General features: G+C 36.8%; 1 long non-coding RNA gene across 1 annotated transcript; it reads right to left on the bottom strand.

Annotated features, from left to right (window-relative positions):
* Positions 1 to 16,443: 16,443 nt before the first annotated feature.
* Positions 16,444 to 17,845, bottom strand: LOC141629489 (uncharacterized). Its single transcript, XR_012537297.1, has 4 exons — positions 17,589 to 17,845; positions 17,201 to 17,245; positions 16,958 to 17,053; positions 16,444 to 16,605 (listed from the first exon to the last, which is right to left on the bottom strand). It is a non-coding gene; the product is annotated as an uncharacterized LOC141629489 (long non-coding RNA).
* Between the last annotated feature and the right edge of the window lie 1,728 nt (positions 17,846 to 19,573).

Genomic DNA, 19,573 nt, shown 5'->3' with positions numbered 1-19,573 from the left:
GCAGCCGTTCCCACCTAAGCCCCGCTCATCATACTGGAGCGATAACCCTGTCCCATTAATGTGCACATCCCCTTTCGTGGCGGGTTCCACGAAGGGCGAAACTAGGGCGTGAGATCACTCCCGCAAGTGACCCCACTCAGCCGAGAACGCATCTCGAGAGCCACAGAAACCAATCACAATCACAATCACAATCACAGTTATCATATCAAACAACTAACTACAGCACATCACCAATATCCCATTATGGGACTAATACTGAGTAGGAAATCCTACCTGGAAAGCACAACACGCAGACGGTATCTACAGCTGTCTCAAAACGCCTCTTCTACGAATTCTCCTCCTAACATATAACACATAAAGACTACCAATTACTTACTATTCATAAAACCCCCAAATCCTAAATTAGGGTTTGACCAAACCTAGCAAAACATTATATAAATTATATTAAAAGCTTACCCTCGACGCAAGGAATCCAACGACACGAACTACGATACGAACTGACCGTCTGAACTCCGGGAATTGTTAAGGATGCGATTAGGAAGATGACTGACTGCTTTCTCTCTTAAACAGGTTTTAGGTTTTGGTAAAAGTGAATTAAAACAACGACGATTATGTTTAAATACCCTAATCGCATAATTAACAAAACCCGAGAAAAACTCCCCAGAAACCGGACACTCGATCGAGTACCCAAGGTACTCGATCGAGTACCCCCCCTACTCGATCGAGTGCCCCAGCTACTCGATCGAGTACCCAACAGGTCAGAAACTATTTTATTCCACAACTTGCCCTTACTCGACAGAGTAAGGGCTACTCGATAGAGTACCCCAAGACTCATAAATACGGAGTATTACAGTCTTCCCTCCTTAAAAAGAACTTCGTCCCCGAAGTTCAACCCATACTCTAAAAACAACCATACTAACTCGACCCAGACACAACAACATAACTAAGAACTCAACAACTCGACCAAACATAAAACATGAACTCTTAACACCCACTCCACCAACTATGTTTACTTCCTTAACATGACTCACGATATCGTATCCACCACATATATATCTCTCACGACACCAACTTCATACATAACCAACCACCATCCACTAACACTGCTAGCTCCATAATATCATCCACTATCAAATCCAAAATCAAGACACTCCTAGACATAAAACGGAATGTTACATTCTACCGCCCTTAAAAGGAACTTCGTCCTCGAAGTTTACTCAGACTCATAACATCATCCTTCAACTGTCAACACTATATAAAATATTCCCACACTCTGAAGCATCACACTACTACAAGCACGGCATTGGCCTTTTATAAGTATTATCCACAAAACAAATCCCTCCTTTACACTACGCTAACACTCTACTTCCAATTATATTACAACATGCACCACCATGAAACTCTCTTTTATCGCCTCCTACTCCTCTTAAGATAAATGTTACGTCCTCGTAACTCACTAATACTAAACCCTTAGCTATATTATCTCATTATCCTCATCACCACCATATGTCAAAGATAACTGCCTATAACCTCATTTCCATAATCACTCCTATTTCTCAAGGCTCTCTTACTTCAACAGTTCTCATACTTCAAATCAATCTGCACACCCCTAACCTATACCATAAGGCTCGTAGCAAAATCACCATACTAACTCTCCATTATCACTGCAAACCAACATACCTCGCTATGTAAAGCACTTATCTTTCAGAAGCATAACTCCCGATCCACACTCGTTACTTATACTCACACTAGATCCTCAAGTTCTTTCCTTCATTACCGCAAAACTCATACATAACTTAATATGACACTAATTCCCCCAACACCCTACACTCACTGTCCCAACAAAAGATTATGAACTACCTGCCGCTTTCAGATCATTACAACACATGTTCCACGAGTCATTTTCCATTACCATGTCTACTAAAGCCTTATCTAGAACAAGATCAAAATTATCAGAACAACCTCTCTCACAACCGTGTCCCATCAATAGAACATCACTATACCATGACAACAACGAAAACATATTCAACTCTATTTCATATCATACTCTACCTCATTCTTAACTTAACCTGGTAAAGAAAACATCAATAAGCAAGACAACTGTCTACATGTTCAACCAAAACTCACAAAGAACAACAAAGAAACAAAACAACAATCTATGTATAACTGGTATGCACTTTCGAAAACTCGTATCATAATCATCCCGCCTACTCCACCACAACCGGTGACGGCATCACAACACCGCCACCAACAGCCACACCACAATGCGAAAATACCCGCATCACAATACTAAATACCGTGCCCGGATCACCACCGGAGGCACCCCAACCACATCGATAGACATCACAGCTACATACAATTCCATAAATACTGACTCAGAAATAACCTTTCGGACAAGAAAACTTACTCAAATCCACTTTACTCAATCACAACGCAACATATTATATGAATTAAACAGATAAGCATCTCATGAACATCATCTCTACCATTTCACGGAATACACATGTGTTATTAATACACATAAAATTATAACTAGTCATGTCAAATTAATCAAATTATTACCTTTTTGGATATCATTCAATTAAACGACCGTGTCCAACATATATATTATCGAACATTCATAAAACAACTTTATAATTATCACACCATACCACTTCTTGTGAGGTCCGAACCTCACACAAACATTTACACATATCATAGACCCGTAATCACAACCAACTAGTCAATCCCGACCACGTAAGTTACCACTCAACAAAGGTTACCTGCTGTCCGAGCTTAACTCGCATGCCCCTCATCACATTCTTCCATTCGCATCACCAAGACCTTCCGCCATGCATAACCATACACTAACACTCATTATGAGAAACCACCTCCTAAGACTATGTCTTATACTTCCTGACAACCATACTTTTATCAATTCAGTCTTTACAAAATCAACCTCTTTAGAATTGCCACTTTTCTAATATACCCTTACCCTTAACCACTAGTCAAAGACCATAACACTACCATTGTCCGGACATCAAACCTCTTCACTCATCTCTAAACATCATGATTTCTTTTCTATCTTTGGTTAACATCCCAAACAACGAACATCGAATCCATGAACAAAATTACCTCAACATTCTTCCCAATATTTTCCTTAATTGAATCATCATCCATTTTTCCACCAAAATCTCATATCATGCAGATATTCTACTAACTTCTTACTTTCCTTAATTTCTCGAAACTCATTATTAAACATGTTGTCCTGAAGCTCCCATATAACCATTAACTAACATCCTCATGATAATATCACACATTTCGATGATTCCTTACCTTTATATCACATAACTCCGGTGAATATTTTCCTCAGCTTACTTTTATCCTTCTTTTCTCTTTACACTCAATAATACCAATTAATAGTTCAACTCCTTATTCCTTCTAGCTAACTCTTTAGAAATCCAGTTACCCTTTCGTTGCTCCAAAACTCAAATTCCATTATTTTCTACCGACATCATCCCACTCTTTCTTACCATGGATCTTCTCTTATTATGCTATCTCTCACACTTGCCACTAATCTATCCATAGAATCAACGTTTAATGTTCAAACAATTGCATCTCCCTTTTTACATCTCTAGAAATCATAATTCATTTAATACCGTTAATTACCCAAGGAAATCACACAGAGTTTCGTCTCTCGATAACACAAATTTCCAAACTCGACTCTCTCCCCGCAAATCCACGTCGCGACATGTCCCATTAAGTTCGCTATATACCACTATTTCCAAACGACCTTTCATTACATATGTTCTTACTCAACACTATTTCTAGCCATCTCCCTCCATAATTTATTATACATCTCAGCTTGCTACTATCCATATCCTTTCTTTCAATCTTTTCATTCTCACGTTCCTTAAACTTACATCATGCCTTGCCCACATTCACTTACATTTTCATTACTCAACATACAATCATGTCACTCATCTCGTCTCACACAACATGCTCTATGCCTCAATTAAGTCTTACTAATCCCAACACATATAAATCATGTCCTCCCCACCGAACTCATACTCATCATAGGTGCCACTCTTTACACCACAAAATTGGGTAACTTACGCGTCAAGACCAACATACATGTAAAACAATGCATAAAGAAGCAAAATAACGCCTTTGAATTAAACATAATATGCAACGAAGTCAAAAGATAAACATATGACCCAAAATAGGGGTCACTAGATCGAATAGAGCCACTCGATCGAGTAAGGGACTTACTCGATCGAGTAGGTGAAGATCAGAAGCACGTAAAACAAATTACCAGGGCTACTCGATCGAGTAGCTAAGGTACTCGATCGAGTGCCCCCTTACTCGATCGAGTACCAAGGATACTCGATCGAGTACCCCAATTCTCAGCACTGTCCAGTTTTCGTAAAACAGTCATAACTCACTCATTTCTTGGTCGTTTTGGACGTGTGACCTATCGTTAGAATCGTAAAAGAACAAGCTATCACCTCCAATTGGAATCACATTAAAATCATTTACGCATCTCAAGTTATAACAGTTTAAAGACAACTTTGTCAGTGTCGGATGACATAATTATTTGATTTTTACTTCCAAACAACTTAAACAACAACCAAGTTAAACGAAAACAACCCAAAACTCATAAAACCAGTATTCATAATCATATGTTACTATTTTCAAAAGCCAAACAACAACATTCATCATGCACTTAGCTTATCTAGCTTGCCAATTATGACTTACCCACATGTTTTTATTCTATCACTTTTCGTAAACAAAATCACAAATACATGACATCAAGTCCCCTATTCAAATGTTACTACCACGATGATTCATCTTTTCCACTAATTCATCCATCATACCACATATTTATCCACCATATACGTTCAACATATTCACCCGACAAAGACATGTTCAATTCATACTCCTAACCTTCTCGTACTTTTTTTACTCAACACGACAACAACAACATGTATACTTACACATCGCTTTATATATATATATAGACAAAACACTTTTCCTTGCGTAATTATAACATGTCAAATTACATGTATCAATAATTATACTTTCATGCTTTACAATCAACCAACATACAATTCACGTCATTATCATCTTTCATCCATCAATTCATACAACATACTACTACATAAATACACACAAAGACACAATAAGCACATAACGATCCCGACACATATCCCATGGTGACCGGTTCAAAATTGTAGGGCGAGTTCGCGACTTTAGGACGTCTCCCAAGCCCTTGCATTAGCTCCTACAACCTTTACCCCGGGTTCATTTTAATTGACTCCCTATATTCATTAGATTCATTGGTTACAGGTTTCAGGATCGTCGCTCTGATACCATTTGTAACACCCCCATACTCCAAGTGCCTTACCAGGACCACTCAGGTATGAGGATGTCACCATCTCGGTTACCCGAGGCATGATAATCATAAGACAATGAAGAAACATACTTTATTAAATAAGTTTAAGTGATTACATTACAAAACCAATCAGTAAGCAAAATACAAATGTCCTCAAACTATAAACCAACTGAAAGGAACTGTTCTAATAAACACAAAGGAAGACTAAAGACTCGATATGTGATGACTCCATCCCAAATAGATCCCACGCGTATCCAAGATATACCGCTAAGCAACGCTCACCACCCCGAATGGATCACCACAGTTTTAAAACATTTAAACGGGGTCGATTAAATCACACAACTTATATATATATATATCAATAATAAGACAAACAGATACAATTGACCCACACACACACACACACCACCAACCAATCCCCATCATCTCAATATCGACGTCCACTTTGGACCCACCACCAGATGGGGGACCGCACTGTTCCTACCTAAGCCCCGCTCATCATACCGAGCGATAACCCTGTCCCATTAATGTGCACATTCCCTTTCGTGGCGGGTTCCACGAAGGGCGAAACTAGGGCGTGAGATCACTCCCGCAAGTGACCCCACTCACCGAGAACGCATCTCGAGAGCCACGAAAACCAATCACAATCACAATCACAATCACGGTTATCATATCAAACAACTAACTACAAAGACATCACCAATATCCCATTATGGGACTAATAACGAGTAGGAAATCCTACCTGGAAAGCACAACACGCAGACGGTATCTACAACTGTCTCAAAACGCCTCTTCTACGAATTCTCCTCCTAACATATAACACATAAAGACTACCAATTACTTACTATTCATAAAACCCCCAAATCCTAAATTAGGGTTTGACCAAACCTAGCAAAACATTATATAAATTATATTAAAAGCTTACCCTCGACGCAAGGAATCCAACGACACGAACTACGATACGAACCGACCGTCTCAACTCCGGAATTGTTAAGGATGCGATTAGGAAGATGATGATCGCTTTCTCTCTTAAACAGGTTTTAGGTTTTGGTAAAAGTGAATTAAAACAACGACGATTATGTTTAAATACCCTAATCGCATAATTAACAAAACCCGAGAAAAACTCCCCGTAAACCGGACACTCGATCGAGTACCCAAGGTACTCGATCGAGTACCCCCCCTACTCGATCGAGTGCCCCAGCTACTCGATCGAGTACCCAACAGGTCAGAAACTATTTTATTCCACAACTTGCCCTTACTCGACAGAGTAAGGGCTACTCGATAGAGTACCCCAAGACTCATAAATACGGAGTATTACAGTGCTCGCACGGGAGATCTTCAAAATTGCATTATAAATTACCATTTGTATATCCAAAATCATATGATAAATAATATTTTATATTATATAACTAAATTGAATCGATCTGAACTGAATTGAACTTAAAAACTGAAATTAAGTCCAAAATAACAGGGTTCAGTGATTATTACACTCTTTCTAATTCCTTAAACCCACATACTTTAGCACTAAACTTCTTAGGGATCTAAACCCTGTCCATTAATGTGCACATCCCCTTCCGTGGCGGGTTCCACGAAGGGCGAAACTAGGGCGTGAAGTCACTCCCGCAAGTGACCCCACTCAGCCGAGAACGCATCTCGAGAACCATCACAAAGAATCACAACCACAAACACAAGACAATCATTATATCAAACAACCAAATACAAGACATCACCAATATCCCATTATGGGACTAATACTGAGTAGGAAATCCTACCGGAAAGCATAATTATCGACGGTCTCTCAAATTTGTATCAAAAAGGCTCTTCTACAAAACCTCCTCCTATCATACAAACATACAAACACTACCAAATCACAATCTACACAAAAACCCCCAAATCCCTAAATTAAGGTTTAACCAAATCAAAGGAAATACAATAAAAAGGGTACATAGATCTTACCCTCGACGCAAGGAACTCAACGGTACGAACAACGACAAGAACTGACCGTCTGAACTCCGGGAATTGCTAAGAATGCGATTAAGAAGATGGACTTGTTTGCTTTCTCTCTTAAACAGGAATTTAGGTTTTGTAAAAGTGGTTTAGAATAATGACGACGAAGCTTAAATACCTTAATCGCATAATTAACAAAACCCGAGAAAACTCCCCGTAAAACCGGACACTCGATCGAGTACCCAAGGTACTCGATCGAGTACCCCCCTACTCGATCGAGTGCCTAAGGCTACTTGATAGAGTACCCCCTTACTCTATCGAGTACCTAAGGCTACTTGATAGAGTACCCCCTTACTCTATCGAGTACCTAAGGCTACTTGATAGAGTACCCTACAGGTCAGAAAATTTTCTAAAACGCAACTTACCCTTACTCGACAGAGTAAGGCCTACTCGATAGAGTACCCCAAGACTTATAAATACGGAGTATTATACCCGGAGCGGACCAGGAAGGTGGTCTTCAATGCTCCTGCCATCGTCTGCGCTAGCCTTGCTTTGATGGCTACTGCCACTTCCCGGTACCTGAGTTGTGGCGCTATCGCCACTCGGTTAGCTGAAAAGCTAACCCCCTTTGAGGCTTCTTCGGAGTATGTGCCTCTGGCTACACCGGTGCCTATGATGGACCGTGACTACTATCTCGACCTAAAATGGTTGAGAACTTTGGCTGACGGTAGCCTAGCCTGGAGAGTGTGGGGGATGAGTTGGATGGGGATCCCGGCTCCTGAGCACCTTCCACCGACCGAGCCGTTAGAGCCGGTGGTGACAGCTGTTGACTCCAACGAGGAGGAGGAGGATGATGACGTGCCCCGCCAGTTGCAGACCTACCTTATTGATGACACGATTCTCGAGGTGATGCCCGAGCCGAGGAAAGGGAAGAATGCGGCGGTAGCGGAGGAGAGGCCCAGGTTGGGGAGAGGACCCCGTCGAGTGAGAGAGAGGACCGCTGAGACTAGACCACGGCCGGTAGCACCACCATAGCAGCACCTTTTTCCATGCTACCCCTACCTTGACACCCCGGAGATGCGATCGAGTTACTTGGCAGAGAGAGTGTCATCTACCTTGACACTCAGGAATATGCACGAGATGGCGTACACTCAGGGGATTGGGACAGAGGGACTGCATCCGGTATGGTGGAGTGGAGTTGGGGACTATAGTGGGGTTTTCCACTCTTACGGGGTGGATCAGTCAGCTTGGGGGACGCCTCAGTCCTTTGCCTATGGTGGCTTGACCCCATGGTACGTAGGTCCGGGAGCTGGAGCGGGAGTTGATGCAGGCATTGGGCATCGGGAGCGGGGACTTCGGGAGGCGATGGTGGTGGTGATGAGGTGATGGAGGAAGAGCAGCAGCAGCAGCAGCAGGAGTGATACCCCTATTTCTTTATCCTTGTTATGATCGTTGATGTTGGATATTAGTAGTTATTGGTTGTTAGAACTTTTACTTTCGGATTTGTATGCTTGGCCATAAGGCCGGATTTTCTAGTTGACTTTGTTGCAGGATTTTGTGAGTCGGGAGGTCATTCCGACTCAAGTTATGTGACGAGTATGTATATATACATGTGGGTTATGACAGGTTTTCCAAGGCATTTGACCTGTAGGTACTCGACAGAGTACCCCATACTCGGTCGAGTAGCTGCAGGTATGACAGAATTGATGCATTCTGATCTCAGGACTACTCGATCGAGTAGCCAAGACACTCGATCGAGTAGCGGGCACTCGATCGAGTACCCCTACATACTCGATCGAGTAGCACTGTTACAGGAAATTTCGAAAATTAAAATTGTTTAATGGTTACATAATTGGATGTTTGATGTTTAGCATGGTTAGTGATGCTTAGTAACACCTTTGAACCGTTAATTCCATATGTTAGAAGTCGCGCTTGGGTTTTATATGCATATTTGTAACAAGTAGTGCAATGGCGTTTGTTTCTTGTTGCTTTAATATTACATCCTCCATATTTTCTATCTATTCATCGGAGCTACATATTCTCATGCACTTGTACACATGATATTAACATGCTTTCTCGACAGCGACTGGTTATTCGGGTGGGTTGTGTATATTTTCTAATTTAATGAGTATATGATTAGTGAGTAATGTCCATAATAAATAATATGGTTTTAATTTATGTCACGATACAAGTAATAAGTAACGTGTGTGAAAATTTGGTGGTGAACTTCGGGGACGAAGTTCCTTTTAGAGGGGAAGAGTAATGTCGCAAATAAAAAGACTGATTTTGAGACTATGTTGTTGTTCGTTTATAATGTCTTGTTGTTTATTTATAAAGTTTTCTATTTCTTTGGTCATATTGATTGTATGAAGTTGTAACTGGTTACTTTAGTGAGTTGAGTAATTCATGCGTCGAAGTGGAAGTTGATAGTCGTGGTGCCATGTGTCGTAATAGAATCGCATTGTTGAGTAACATGGTGGTATATTCGTGCGGCATGAAGTTGATATGAGATATGTTTCGTATTGATAGTTGTTACTAGTGAGTGGGGTAATCTCATATATGATGGGTGATCGTTGTTTGTGCTGGTTCGTATTGTAAGGTCGGTGTTTTAGATGATAGTTTGTAAGAGCCGATATACATATACATATATTTAGAACGTTAGATAATGATGATGATGACATGGGGGGATGGCATTTCGGGGGAGTAGTGACTTGAGTAGGAAGAATGGTGATGTCGTATTTTTCCCGTGTCTTGTGCGTTGAGATAGTTGAGTTGAACTTCAGGGACGAAGTTATTTTTAAGGGGGGAAGACTGTAATACCCGCCCTTTTAGAGACCCTTTGACCAGCGTTGACTAACCTTAGGAGCAGTAATAGTTCTTAGAGGTGCGTGCCAAAGCTATCTTGGGTTACGAGTTAGGGGTGGTACTCGATCGAGTAGCGTGGTTACTCGATCGAGTAGGGGGTCACTCGATCGAGTATGTGGGATACTCGATCGAGTATCGGGTTTTCAGCGAGGGTTTTAATCGCGTTTTGTAAAATCCGCAAATCATTTCCGCCTCATTCCTTCTATCCTTTAGTCGCCTCTTTCCCTTCCCTTCACCATAAAACCTCCATGGAAGCCTTTTAAAGGTTCTTGTGCCTTAGGAGAGCGTCACTTGAGTTGGGTAGCGGTCTTTTGCCGGGTTTCTCCTTATAGGTATGTCGTCATCATCATCCATATCCTTGTCTTTGCAGTTAAGGTTTGCTTGGTAGTAATAGATGTTTGTGTTGTGGTTATAGGCGTTGCTTGATTGCTGGATATGTCATATATTGGCATGGATTGGTTGCAGTTGCTTAAAGGTAGGTTCGCCTACAAAGTTTCTGTGGATAGTCTAGTGTGTCGATTGTGGTGTCGTTGTTGTTGTATTGTGGTTGTGTTTCTGTGGCAGCGTGTATACGGCTGTTGGTTATTGTTGTGTTGCAGTGAGTTGTGATTGTTTGTCTCTGGTTTTCGAGATGCGTTCTCGGCTGAGTGGAGTCACTTGCGGGAGTGGCTTCACGCCCTAGTTTTGCCCTCCGTTGAACCCGCCACGGGAGGGGATGTGCACATTAATGGGACAGGGTTATCGCTCGGTATGATGAGCGGGGATTTGGTGGGTACGGCTGCGGTCCCCACTCGCGTAATGGTCCAAAGTGGACGATCGGTGACGGAGATTGATCGGTGTGGGTGTGCTTGTGTGTGACTGATTGTGTTGTATTGTATTGTTAGGTGTTGTTGGCATTGTTGTGTCTTATCTCAGTACTGACCTTGTGTGGTTGTCTTGTTGTTTTATGTGTCTGCCGTGATCCCTTATGGTGAGCAGTCAGTCTTAGCAGGTGTTGATATCGTTGATAGCTGGAGTCCGGGCAGGGATGAGTCTTCACGAGATTTGATAGTAATAGCGAGTAGCCTTTGAATTGTATCTTTTATATCGTCAGTTGGTTTTAAATCACTTGTAATATAACATAATAGTTCTTTTGTCGACATTTGATTATTACTGTCCTCGGGCAACCGAGATGGTAATGCCCTTATATGCTAAGGAAGGCCTAGTTAAGGCTCCTCTGGATATGGGGGTGTTACAAAGGCTCTGTTTGGTAAAACGAACTGAAATGGTACCTGAAACCTGAAAAGGTACCAGTAAACTGAAAAGCTAACTGAAACCTGAAAAGGTAGCTGATAAGGTAACTGAAAATTAGGAGCTGATAAGGTGACTGATTATATAAAAAATTGTTTGGCAAACTAACTGAAAAGGTAGTTTATTTTGGTAAAATGACGTAAAAGGATATAATAATTATTTAATATATTATAAACTGAAAGGGCAAAAACATAATATTACCAAGAATCAGGTACCTGAAAAGTGAAATGTTACTCTAGGTAGCATTTCATTTCAGGTAGCTTATTTGGGCAAAAAAGCTACTTGCCAAACACATCCATAAAAATAAGCTACCGGAAACTTTTATCAAAAAAGCTAGTTCAGTCAAAACAGGTACCTGGAATGTCTTGCCAAACGGAGCCTTATATTTGGATCCAACTTTTTAATAAAGATTATTCTGTAAGAATAATTAGGACATTCTTGTGAATATTTACTTAGTGTATAATATTTGTATTATACTTTGCCTTCTTATCTAGATATATATCTTAGAATATCTTTGTGTAGATACTAGGGTTTATGTATTTGGTGTATATGCCTAGCTAATTCAATCAGAAATATCAATCTTTACCATCACTTCCTCTGTTTAGTGTGTTACAATTTCCATGACATAGATGAATAGACTACTAATTTAAATATGACACTTAGAGGATTATTGGTGTAATACTTTCCTTAATTGGCTCCTTATCATGTGCCCATTGGGCACATGATAGAAAAACCCTTTTAAATATACATAGCCCGAAATTGAGGTTAAAAAGAATTATATACCCATCACTCATCTTTATCATCACTTTATGTAACATCTTTTCCCTTGAAATTTAACTAATCCACTATTTATTTTCTAACTGTTTTGGTAAGGATCTTGTAACTTGTAATAGTATTTTCTTTGAATTTACAACTCAAAATAAATAATAATAACTCTACAAACCGTAGATAGAACGATCTTCATCTCAATCTTTTTTTTTTTACTTTCGACAAAGAATACTATATAACTAGCTTTTGAACCCGTGCTCGCACGGGAGATCTTCAAAATTGCATTATAAATTACCATTTGTATATCCAAAATCATATGATAAATAATATTTTATATTATATAACTAAATTGAATCGATCTGAACTGAATTGAACTTAAAAACTAAAATTAAGTCCAAAATAACAGGGTTCAGTGATTATTACACTCTTTCTAATTCCTTAAACCCACATACTTTAGCACTAAACTTCTTAGGGATCTAAATATGATTCTCTCTTCCTCCCACTTTCTCAACATATCCAATATACCAACAATGATCGACCATCAAAGTACAACCTCAATCATATAACTAATCGCTAGATATAGTTGCAAGCTATCCAAACTCCAAAATTTTATTCACTTCACATTATAGTATATAGAAGATAATAGAAATATTGATAACAATACACAAATAGGATTATACATCCTGTTGTATATAGAGCATTGTACAACCAAGGTAAAAGAATCCGAGCTTATATGTATTTTTTTCTGAGCTAATTCAAAGTTCATATTTTTAATGTGTAAATGGATGGTTTGGATAATTTCTAATAAAGCTCATATTCTTTAACATAAAGCTCGGATACTTTATTACAAAGCTCAGATTCTATACCGTACAACTGGTACAACTGGTTGTTGTATAATCCATGAATTGATAACAATATGCCGAGTTGCCGACACTGGTATTTATCACAATGAAGAGCCGAAGAGGATAATTAACCTTAACATTATCAAAGTAATCATGTTGGTTTCATGTGCATCCTCTAGGATATTATAACCCATAAGAAGATTATATTTATTTTTTAATATGATTATTTTTTTAACTATGCTTTATTTGATTATATGACGAATGTATTTGCTTTTTCTCATTTTCTAACTTCTAAGGATACATTTTCTCTGTTTGTCTTTAAGTCTTTACTAAGTCAAAAGAAGACGTAAAAAATAGACGGAGACAAATGAAGTATTAGCTTTTAGCGTATTTTAAAACTTTGGAGAGGTCTCTCACTAAGTTATTGAAAGACTATTTTGTCGTATTTCCTTAATTCCTTATGTATTTTTTCGTACCCCTTTTATTATTGGTTGTGGCTCAAAATGTCTACTTTATTTGGTACAAGTTTTTATCAATCGTACATATTTGATTTTCCAAATTTAACCTTGTGTGTACCATGGTTTATGAATAATGACAACGTACAAATACCAAATTATTGAATTTAGAATTCATTATATACGGGTTATTGTTAGGGTAGATATAGAATTACTTTTCATGAATAAATCAATTATTTGTTTGTTACAAACCTCATGCAATAACAGACTGCTTGATAAAAGTTGGTTGTTTTATTTTCATATTACGAAGTTAATCAATTCTTTATTAATAATGTGAATAAGTATAGTTGTAAATTATAAGAAGTGGAGTGTTATTTAACCCCATCATAAGAAAGACCAACTATATTTTTATAATGTGAAATATTATCAAAAATAAGGTAAATACAAACGGTGATGCTCATTCATGGACATGATTTACTCAATCATGGACATGAATGACCTTTATACCCTCGTCATTTTTAGACATTCATTTCCCATTTTGCATAAATCCTCTCAAATTACACTCCAACTCCGTCCAAACCACCAACCTCCCCTCGCCGCACCGACGATACTACCGGACCACATGCACCGGACAACATTCAAGATTTAATCGACTTTTTCAAATGCAATTGACTTAGGGCAGAATCGCTAAAACCAACTTTCTCCACGTACGCAAACCTATTCAATTCGTAAATCAAATTACAGAATTTGTCACCAGGCCAAAAGACAAAAAGGAAGGCTAAATTACAAAATAATTTGTCGCTAATCAAGCATGAATCATGGTTAGGTTTAAAGGTATTAAATAACAGGTTAAGAGACAATAATTTTCGGCATTGACAATAATTTCTTCACCCTAATTTCATTAGTCTAAATTTAATCTCCCTAATTTGATATAGTTGTTAATAAAGTCAATAAGTTAGAATTATTATTTATCGATATGAGAATTTGCGTCTATAATTGAGTAATTTGACGGATTTGATTAATTTTGTGAGGAACAGAATTAGAGAGAGTTTGTTTCTTTTGTTTTTTTGGGGAAAGGGTAAAGTTTGGAAAACTAATGACAAAATATTAACAAAAGAGGGTTTGTCCATGAAAGAGCAACTATGAATACAATCATGGCCAGGAAATCAGGAATGTTAAAGTCATGTTAAGGAATGTTAAAGTCATATAAAAAAGTACTGAATACTGATGTTAGTCAAAGAGATCTACAATCCCCTATTTATACAAAAAGAAAATTATAAAACATACCTTTTCTTATTGATGATGTCCAATCACATTTCCTACGACTTAAAATGAAGTAGCTAAAATATGCATGATGATTATTTCAAAGATATCACACTTTTATATTGAAATGGGCAATGATGATAATTAACATATACGGAGTATATGATATATTGATCTCAAAGTATGTACTCTAATATTAAGGAAACTAACAAATTAAATACATGATTTCAATCTCCGTTCATATGCTATAATGATTAGTATCTTGTCAACAAATGGCAAATTTACATATTTGAAGAAAGTTAATCATTGACATCATTACGTTTCCTTATTTTACTCCGTAATATTTTGATAGAACAACTCCTTAATTGACTGATGTATAATAATAAGTATCTTCAATTAGTTGCAGAATCTTTGAATTTGTTATATCTATTTTCATAATTAATTGCATAATCTTTACTTGATATTTTTTGTTTAATTATACTGAAAATATGTTAGGAAAATGATATTGAAGATATCTCCTAAATGATTTTTAAGTTGACTTATTGAAATATTCTGCCGAAAATGACTCCTAAAATAGCGCACAAATAAACTTCAAAATTAGCAACTTCCTTTTAGGCAATTTTCATGTTAACGTGATTGCAAATCTTATTTTATTTTTATTTTTATTTTTATTTTTTAAATAGAAAATGACACGTGGCATTTGAAGGAGTTGTGACACGTGGCGATCAACGGGGCTGGCGGTTATTGTTTTAATATAATACTAGTTTTTGAACCCGTGCACTGCACGAGTGGTTACTAAAAAATTATAAAAAAAGAAGTAAATCTTACTTATTTTTTAGATTTAGTATTTACAATAATTTTATTATGTCTACCCGCTCACTTTTTTATAAGTATACTCTGCTTTTATTTCTCGACTAACTTATGAGACGTGAATCTAAAAAGTGGGTATAAAATTATTATAAATTTCATAATTTGATTATTACGCAATATACATTTAATTTTACCCATAACGTACATTTTTTTATTCATATTACTCAACCGCACCTAACACATAGGAACACGACGTCCATCTTAACCCTTATCTCACCAGCCCCCCACAACCATCCATATCCTACGTTCTCCAACTACCATGCGACCCCTTGTTGCCTCCACCGTCCCCTGTAACCCGTACTTTTAGCATAACCACCATCCCGGTCCCACCCTATGCGTGACCCCTAACCCAGAGATTCTCACCTCATCATTACCCATTTATTTGCAACCCCTCCCTATCACGACCTCCCACCATTAACACCGCCCGTTCATTCGCCTTTCAAATCGCCAAATACTAATTTTTTTTTATTTCTTTTATTTCTGTTTATTAAGTCATGTTAACTCTTGCCTCTCAAAATTGTAAATCATTTTGTGATGCAACAAAGTTAATTTGAGATAATTTAAAATGAGATATTGAACAATGAAATAAAAAAGGATAAAACTATTTTTTTTGTCAATACCTTATTTACTCATTATTTTTTCAAAGTCATAATGTTATGCATTAGTTGTTTGATAAGTTTTAAAGTCACTCCAACTTATATAATACGAAGTATTTAAATTAGTTTTTTTGATTATTTTATGTCATTGATTGTGTATGATCTGATACATATTATAGAATTTTGAAACTTTACATAAAAAAAACTTAATAGTTCAATAGTAACTGCAAGTCTGCAACTTTTTATAGAAAAATTGAAATTCTCAATTAATAGCTAAAAGTAAGGTTCCTTGAGCAAGTATTCTATGCATTCACACCGCAACAGCCAACATCTACCTGAAATGAAAACATATGAAGAATTGTTATGCTTCAATTGTTTGCATATGAAATTAAATAAGAGAATTACAAATGGAATAGTAGAGTTTTAAGAAGATGTAAATTATCTGCAGTTATAAGTTCCGAAAGAGTTCGTTATAATACACCGCATTAGTAGTAGCATTGAAGTCACTTCTTTGTGACAAATAAGGATTTTGAGCCCCTTTTCTTGCTTGTTATGCTTAACATAGCCAAGTGTAGTTGCCCATGGCCAAGGAAGTTATAACCCAACATGTAATAGAGTGCCTGTAACTCTTAAAAATAGGCATTAGAAAACATACGGTAAGAGAGAATTGTTTCCTCTTCACTTTACCTTCGATCATTTCTTGCTCGTTTTTCATGTATGCCACATTTATGCTTTACAATGCCCAGACTTGTATGGGCAGCGTGCCACCAATATACCAAAACCCTGAGAAGATAGAAAAACATATTCAATATCGTCATTTTCGGGATCTTTAAAATGACAAATAAGATTAGTTGATTGTTGGTACTTGCAGCTGGAATTATTAAATAGTCGATAAAGATAATTCTAACAATTTATTCGGAATGCACATACCATGTTTGGTACGATTATGGAGAGAATTGACCATTGACTTCACGGCTACGCGAAATATAAAAAAGTGTTAGCATTCCAACAAATCTGCATTCTTGTAGCATAATATAATTGATGAATATCGTTCATTCGATCTTGAAAGCCTTGATCTGTAGCATTGATTTTTCATACCAGCTATTGTATAACAGATGTACATTATGAGATCCTTATCATTATGACCCATGTATAGTGATCAGATTGTGTTTATGAGATCCTTATCATTGAATTGGTATCGTTAAAAATTAATGTAGTAAAAGTGCGTTAGTACACATATTTGGGTAAAATGTTATACTAAGAAACCATTTTGTTAAATAAATTATCTGCATGTTTTTTCAATGACGCGGGTACTCACCTCTTAATGGCCCCATTGAAGTTGATTCAACTGAAACAATGAGGCAATGATAATTGGTGAATCTAAAATAGCTTCTTTCTTACTATTGAGATCGGTCCGCTACTCCGCTCCCATTGAATATTGACATATTTGATACATCATGTTTCAATAGTGACGTCATTACTCGTGAAAAAGGTGTGGAGAGACATTTTGGTTTGAAGTTCAAGAACGGAATACTATTGGAAGTCGATGAATTTTTTTTTTCTTTCTTCGTTGGAAGTCTGTGAAATTTATTGATGAGTTTATGGTGGAGAATAAGGGTGGGACTTATTCTGATATGGTAAATTAGATGATTTGACTGAGATTTTAGGCTGAATTTAGTACCCCAAATCTCCTATAAGTGCATATAACTGATGTGTGAATTTACGCAGAATAATATTGAGATACATATGGTATTGGCAAAGTGGAATCATTTCATATATTTTTCTAATTTCCTTATTTGGCATAAATTAATAAGTTGTTGCCTTTTTTATGCATTGATTGATTTGTAATAATTAAAAATTAAAAATATTGATTATCAAGAGTCCATATTAATGCCACTAAAGCGGATAAGGATGATACTTTACAACATGTTAGTTGTAAGGTATTAAAGTGAATGAACACCTTAATATTATTTTGAGTTTGACTTATAATGTCTAAATATAATATCATATCATATACGGAGTATCATTTCCTTCAATGAAGATGATATGGCGATATTCGCTACTAACTAAAATAGGCGATTTTTATGGATTATTCTCATTAGTATTCTGATTAGAATACTATGCTATATATTACATTATTCAAGAAAGTAAAATTTCAATTGTTTTTATAGTTTTTTTTAGGAAATAAAACCCGAATTTCAAGGTAATATAATGTAGTCCTAAAATCAAGTAACTCTAATCTGATTATACTGATATTGTTTCTGTTTTATAATTATAATCAGTTTTGGAGTATTTTTATTTCTATTCTGGTATCAAATAAATTCGGCCACTGTACTTTTGTATTAGCTAGATATAAAGATTAAGAAATTTTAAAAATTTTACTAAAAATTATCAATTGCTAAAGTCACGCATGAGAATATAATAAGTCAATCAAATGTTTCCTCGTTTGGCTCCTAAATAGACGTTTTGCATGGTTGTGGATTGTGGCCCGTTATTATACTGTATGATTTACTTCTGTATTTAGTTGCATTAATATCTTTTTAATACTGACTAAAATATGGAGTATGTGGGAGATGATTGCTGTTTTCATATCTTAATTTTACGCATAAATATATCTCCTAAAATATGATTGTTGATTTCAAACTGACTAAAAATATAAATTGATTCCATAAATTTCTCCTAAAATATAAATTGACTCTATCAATATCTCCTAAAATTATGTCAAAATCAAAATTATTTCCCTGATTGGGCCGTGAATGTTTTGTAAATTAAATTTCTCCTAAAATATAAAATGACTCCTTGTTTCCCTGATTGGGTCGTGAATGTTTTGTAAACTTAATTTCTCTTAAAATATAAAATGACTCCATAAATATATTTCCTAAAATCACGTCAAAATTGTTTCTATTATTGGACCGTGAATGTTTTGTAAACTGTATTGGGATTCCAAATATTTGGATGACACGTGGTAAGAAATTGGGGTGTGACACGTGGCGATTAAAGGGGTAGCCGGTTGTTGCTTTAATATAATATATGATATATGATTTAGATAAACATATAATTGGAAAGAAGGAAATACTATTTATGTAATTAATTGATGGGGTTCAAAGTATAAGTAAAATGTAAAATTCATGTATGCTCTGGCATTCATAAAGAGTATATTGTTTGCTAACCACTAAAGATCTACATGCATGCCTATTAACTGATGCAAGTATTGTGTGATATTCACTTTTATAACTTCATTTTTTGTTGGTTTAGTGAAGCCCTCATTTAGTGCATTACAATAAAGGGGAGGAGGGGGGTAGA

This window comes from Silene latifolia, chromosome 2 (assembly GCF_048544455.1).
Source record: "Silene latifolia isolate original U9 population chromosome 2, ASM4854445v1, whole genome shotgun sequence".
Classification (NCBI taxonomy): Eukaryota; Viridiplantae; Streptophyta; class Magnoliopsida; order Caryophyllales; family Caryophyllaceae; genus Silene; species Silene latifolia.
The sequence above is the reverse complement of the archived record's forward strand: the minus strand, read 5'-3'. Positions and strand labels throughout refer to the sequence as shown.